Source organism: Triticum urartu, chromosome 6, assembly GCF_003073215.2.
Source record: "Triticum urartu cultivar G1812 chromosome 6, Tu2.1, whole genome shotgun sequence".
Classification (NCBI taxonomy): Eukaryota; Viridiplantae; Streptophyta; class Magnoliopsida; order Poales; family Poaceae; genus Triticum; species Triticum urartu.
Window position 1 is genome coordinate 557,638,328 of NC_053027.1, and position 6,984 is coordinate 557,645,311.

Sequence of the window (6,984 nt, forward strand, 5' to 3'; positions counted from 1 at the left end):
CAATAAGAAAAACCAAATCGTAAAATAAATAAGTATTCAAATTAGCATGCATTCAATAAGCAAAACTAAATCATCTCTTGTGTCCGTACGTCATCGAATATTATCACTAATACATCTTGAATAGTATCATACATATAACTACACTAATACAACTAAAACCCTAGTGAACGACGGGTTTCGGCACGGGCGGTGGACACCCAAAGAGAAGGAACCATCATAGTATCATAGCTCCAGTGAGATCCCTGAAGAACCTGCCAGGTATTGGAGAACCTTCCCTCCAACACAACCATGTAGCGACGGGCGTGCTCGTCCTCCTCGCTAACATGGTGACGTACCACCTCCGCAGGGTCCTCAAGCCTCTGCACCGTCACTGGCCCACGCGACCGCCACCAAAGAAGGTTCGGGTCAACGACGGGATGGCTCCTCGCCAAGCTGCGCCCTCGGTAGGTAGCACCTCCCAGTACTACCCTGGCGGAACCCAGTCCCTAACATGGCCCCTCTGATCAAGCAGGTGTCCTCCACTGAGTCGAGGACAAGGATACGGGATAGGCATCGTCGACGTCGATGCGGGAATACTTGCTTTAACTAAAAAAATAACAACAAATGTGACATGTTCAAAATATGACATGTCCACTTCAAAACGAATCAACCTAGAATACTATTAAATACACCTAAAAATAAACTAGTTCTATTAATTTTCTTACTAAAAATAAACTAGTTCTATAGTAAAATTTTAATTAGATCATCAAATCTCATATAACTAAATTTTCTTACTAAAAATGAACTAGTTCTATTAATTCAACTAAACACTTGATATAAATAAAATAAATTAGTTCTTCCTAAAAATAAACTAGTTATATTAATTTTCTTACTAAAAATAAACTAGTTCTATTGATTCAACTAGTTCTTACTAAAAATAAACTAGTTCAACTAATTATATTAATTTTTTTACTAAAAATAAACTAGTTCCACTAGTTCTGTTAATTTTCTTACTGATTCTATTAAACACTTACTAAAAACAGTAAAAAAACTATATTGAATTTTTTTTCTTTAAACTAAACACTACTGCCCTAATTAACATCTAGTTAAACCCTACTGCCCTAGTTCTTAAGCATCTACAAGTACTAACTAATTAGATGAACCCTAGCTAGGTACTTAAGCATCTACAACTACTTAAGCACCCATTGATGAACCCTAGGAATTTGTCATGAAAACTAATTAAGCATCTACAACTACTGCCCTAATTAACATCTATTTTACAATTATATTTACTTAACTACATTGGGTGCACAACAACTATATAACTACTTAAGCAACTACAAGTAGTAGCTAATTTGATGAACCCTAAGTAATTATATGAACTCTAAAATTTGATGAACCCTAAGAACCCTAGCTAGGCAGAGGTACGGGGAGAAAGAGGTGTAGGCGTGCTCACCTCGGGTGCCGGCAGAGTTAGGGAGCGGCCGAGGGAGGGACACGCGGTGTCGAGGTCAGAGTCGGGGCTCGGGCGCGCGGAGGAGGGCAGCTTCGAGGTCGGGGTCGAGGTCAAGGTTGGTGTAGGGCAGCGTCGAGGTTGGGGTTGGGGCTCGGGCGCGCGGCGGAGGGCATGCGGAGGGCGACGAGAGAACACGCGGCGGCCGACAGCGATGTAGGGCAACGACGGCGGCGACAGCAGATCGAGTTGGATTTGGGGGAAGTGGCCGTGGGGAAGAAGAACCGCATGGTTAAGTCAAAAATAGCAGTAGCGCGGGCCAGGAAAAGCGCTACTGCTACATTAGCTATAGCTAACTTAGCTACAGCGCTGGCTGACATAACGCGCTACTGCTAAGTTAGCTATAGCGCCTGTCGTGAAAGCACGCTACTGCTACGCCTTTCTCCTATATTTTTATATTTCATTTATTTTCCTTCACATTTTCTTTTTTTCCTTCCCTTTTTTCTATTTCTTTCATTTTCATGAACTTTTCTATATGTTTTTCATTTTTTCCCTTTCATTAGCAGTAGCGCTTTTTGCGTAAAACACGTTGCTACAACCATCTTAGCAGCAGCGCACTTTGCATAAGCTCGCTGCTACTATCGGTAGTCTGGCGAGAATAGTATGGGAATTGTAGTAGTGGCGCTTCTTTCCTGAGACGCGCTACTGCTATAAACTTAGTTGCAGCGCGTTTGTTCAACATGCGCTAGTGGTAAATAGTAGTAGCACTTCTTTTTGACCCACGCTACTGGTAAGTTTCTGTGTATAAGGTTTTCCCTAGTAGTGTTTGACCGAATTTGTGAGGCTCAAGTTATCGAGATCCACATGCATGGCTCCAGGTTGAGGGAGATAAGTGACTTCTTGATCCTCTTCCATGGCGTCCACTCTTTAAAGATCGGCTTCAATCTCTTCCTTCGTTGATCACCCAAAGGTATTAGCTTTGTTGTATGCTCTTGGATCCGGTGTTGGGTTAGATATATAACTCTCCCCGATCGACTCTTGCAAAGACATATTGCTCTAAATCTGCTGCAGAAATAGCTCAAAACAAGAACAGAAGATATTGTTGTAATGCAATGGTCAAAACCTTCGGGAGATTATATAATGATTTTTTACCGTGCACAACAAGTAATCTGGAAGAAAACGGAGTCCGGAGGGCACACGAGGTGGCCACAAGCTTAGGAGGCGCGCCTAGGGGGTAGGGCTGCCCCCCAGGCTTGTCACCTGCTCATGTACTTTTTGGACTACTCTCTATTTTCCTAGTTTTTTACATATTCCAAAACAAAGTAAAATTGCTTTTGGAAAACGTTTGGAGTCGGTTTACTTACCGTATCACATACCTATTCCTTTTCAAGGTTCTGGAGCAATCTGGAAGGTTTCCTTTATGTACTCCTTCAATCTTATTAAATGAATAATATTTGTTTCAACATTTATGGGCGTACATGAGATATAGTGTTTGATTCTTTGCCCATTCACCACCTTCGGTTTGTTGCTTTCGGCATTGTTGATCTTGATAGCACTGGAGCAATAAACTTCTTCGATAGTACAAGGCCCTTCGCACTTAGAGAAAAGTTTTCCTGCAAAAAATCTTAAACGAGAATTGTATAGCAAAACTTGGTTGCCTACATTAAATTCCCGCTTTTGTATTCTTTATAATGCCATCTTTTAACTTTTTCTTTAAACAGTTTAGCATTTTCATAGGCTTGGGTTCTCCATTCATCAAGTGACCTGATGTCAAATAACATCTTTTCACCGGCAAGTTTAAAATCATAGATGAGTTCTTTAATTTCCCAAAAAGCTTTATGTTCTAATTCAAGAGGTAAGTGACATGGTCTTCCATAAACCATTTTATATGGAGATATACCCGTAGGGTTTGTATAAGTAGTTCTATAAGCCCATAATGCATCATCAAATTATTTAGAACAGTTCTTCCTAGATCTATTAATAGTCTTTTGCAAGATCAACTTTATTTCTCTATTACTTAATTCTACTTGACCACTAGACTGAGGGTGATAAGAGATGCAATTCTATGGTTAACATCATACTTAGCAAGCAATTTACGGAAAGCACCATGAATAAAGTGTGAACCACCATCAGTCATTAAATATCTAGGGACTCCAAACCTCGGGAAAATAACTTCTTTAATCATTTTAATGGAAGTGTTATGATCAGCACTGATAGTTGGAATAGCTTCTACCCACTTATTAACATTATCAACAACAACTAAAATATGTGTATGCCCATTAGAGGAAGGAAAAGATCCCATATAATTAAATCCCCAAACATCAAATGGTTCAATAACAAGTGAATAATTCATAGGCATTTCCTGACATTTACTAATATTACCAATTCTTTGGCATTCGTCACAAGACAAGACCATCTTACGAGCATCTTTGAAAAGAGTAGGCCAATAAAAACCAGATTGTAATACCTTGTGTGCAGTTCTGTCTCCCGCATGGTGTCCTCTGCAAGCCTCGGAGTGACACTTCCATAGGATTTGTTCCTATTCATGCTCAGGTATACAACGTCTAATAACACCATCTAGTACTCCTTCTATATAAAGGTGTGGGTCATCCCAGAAGTAATGTCTTAAATCATAGAAAAACTTTTTCTTTTGTTGGTATGTGAAACTAGGTGGTATAAATTTAGCAATAATATAATTAGCATAGTCTGCATACCATGGAGTACTACGAGAAGCATTTATGACAGCTAGTTGTTCATTAGGAAATCTATCATCAGTAGGTAGTGGGTCATCAAGAATATTTTGTAACCTGGACAAGATATCAGCTACTGGGTTCTCAGCTCCTTTCCTATCAGTGATATGTAAATAAAATTCTTGCAGCAAGAGAACCCACTTAATAAGTCTAGGTTTAGCATCCTTCTTATCCATAAGGTACTTAATAGCAGCATGATCGGTGTGAACAATTACTTTGGAATCAACAATGTAAGATATGAATTTATCACAAGCAAACACAACTCCAAAAATTATTTTTCAGTGGTAGCATAATTTCTTTGGGCACTGTCTAGAGTTTTGCCAACATAATGGATAACATTTAATTTCTTATTAACTCTTTGTCCTAAAACAGCACCAACAGCATAATCACTAGCATCACACATATTTTCAAAGGGTAGGTTCCAATCAGGTGATTGAACAATAGGTGCAGAGATTAAGGCTTTCTTAAGCATTTCAAAGGCTTCTACACAATCATCATCAAAAACAAATCGAGCATCTTTTTGGAAGAGATTAGGAAGAGTACTAGAAATTTTAGAGAAGTCTTTAATAAATCTCCTATAGAAACCAGCATGACCAAGGAAACTTCTTATACCTTTGATATCTTTCGGACATGGAATTTTCTCAACCGCATCAACTTTAGCTTTATAAACTTCAATGCCCCTTTCAAAGATTTTATGCCCCAAGACAATAGCTTCATTAACCATAAAGTGACAATTCTCCCAATTCAAAACAAGATTAGTTTCTTCACATCTCTGCAAAAACTCGATCAAGGTTGCTTAAGCAATCATCAAAAGAAGTTCCGTAATTAGAAAAAACATCGATGAAAACCTCAACAATCTTTTCACAGAAGTCTGAGAATATAGCAGTCATACATCTTTAAAAGGTAGCAGGTGCATTCCATGAACCAAAAGGCATACGTCTATAAGCAAAAGTACAAAAAGGGAATGTAAAAGGAATACGTAGTGGATAAGTTCATTTTTATCATTAGGAACAACAGTAATACCTCCCTTCTTAGCGTCACAATGAACAGGACTTACCCATCTACTATGAGCTATGGGATAGATTATACCTGCTTCTAGAAGCTTTAATATTTCATTTCTTACCACTTCCTTCATCTTAGGATTTAATCGTCGTTGGTGATCAACAACTGGTTTAGTATCAGGCTCCATATTAATCTTGTCTGACATAGAGTGGGACTAATGCCCATAAGATCATCAAGACTATATACAATAGCGGCACGGTGCTTCCTCAGAGTTTTCAATAATCTCTTTTCTTCATGCTCTGAAAGGTTAGCACTAATAATAACATGATATATCTTCTTTTCATCAAGATAAGCATATTTCAAAGTGTCAGGTAATTGTTTAAGATCAAACACGGGATCACTCTTGGGTGGAAGAGGATCACTAAGGGTCTCAATAGGAAACTGCTGTTTCAAAATAGGCATTTGTTTGAAGAATATCTCATTTATTTTGTTTATTTCATTCATATGCATATCATTTTCATGGTCTAGCAAATATTGTTATAACGGATCAGTAGGAGGCACGACAATGGAAGCAAGACCAATAATTTCATCCTTACTAGGTAATTCTTTATCACATGGTCGTCTACGGATTTTGAAGAAATTAAACTTATGAGACACATCACCAAAACTTACACTAACAGTTTCTTTCTCACAATCTATCTTAGCATTAACCGTGTTCAGGAAAGGTCTACCAAATATAACAGAACAAACATCATCTTGTGGGAACCAATAACTAGGAACTAGATAACCAGATGCATAGGGTAAAACTTCTGATGAAATTCCAATTACAATCGGTTGTAATTCCAAGCTCCAATATCATCACATAGCCTATACCATGTCAATGAATTTCTCTTCAAAGATAAAGGGAAGCCCTTCTTCTTGACTTCATCTCCAGGTAAACCTGCAAGCTTAAATGATCCACAAACTCCATCCACATAGATTTGGTGCATATCAGGATGTAGTGTTCCATCTCCTACATAAGGTTTAGCTAGCAGTTTCTCTATCATACCCGAAGGAATTTCATAATAAATACTTTCAGTAGGTGCAGTAGGTTGAGGATCAACTCTTTGTTCTTCCGGTCTAGGTCAAGATACCTCGAACAAACCCCTCAAAGGATGATTTTCCATACTGACAAATAACACTAAATTTCAGCACGTAATATAAATTTTTCCTTACCAAATTCCACTCACCAAAGGAGCTTCACTCCCCAGCAACAGCGCCAGAAAAGAGTCTTGATGACCCACAAGTATAGGGGATCAATTGTAGTCTTTTCGATAAGAAAGACTGTCGAACCCAATGAGGTTCAGAAGGAAATGACAAGCGGTTTTCAGCAAGGTATTTTCTGTAGGCACTGAAATTATCGGTAACTGATAGTTTAGTAGTAAGATAATTCGTAACGGGTAACAAGTAACAAGTGTAAAAAGGTGCAGCAAGGTGGCCCAATCCTTTTTATAGCAAAGGATAAGCCTGGGCGAACTCTTATATATAGCAAAGCGCTCCCGAGGACACATGGGAATTATCATCAAGTTAGTTTTCATCATACTCATATGATTCGTGTTCGTTACTTTGATAATTTGATATGTGGGTGGACTGGTGCTTGGGTGTAGTCCTTACTTGGACAAGCCTCCCACTTATGATTAACCCCTCTCGCAAGCATCCACAACTACGAAATAAGAATTAAGATATATCTAACCATAGCATAAAACATGTGGATCCAAATCAGCCCCTTACGAAGCAACACATAAACTATAGTTTAAGCTT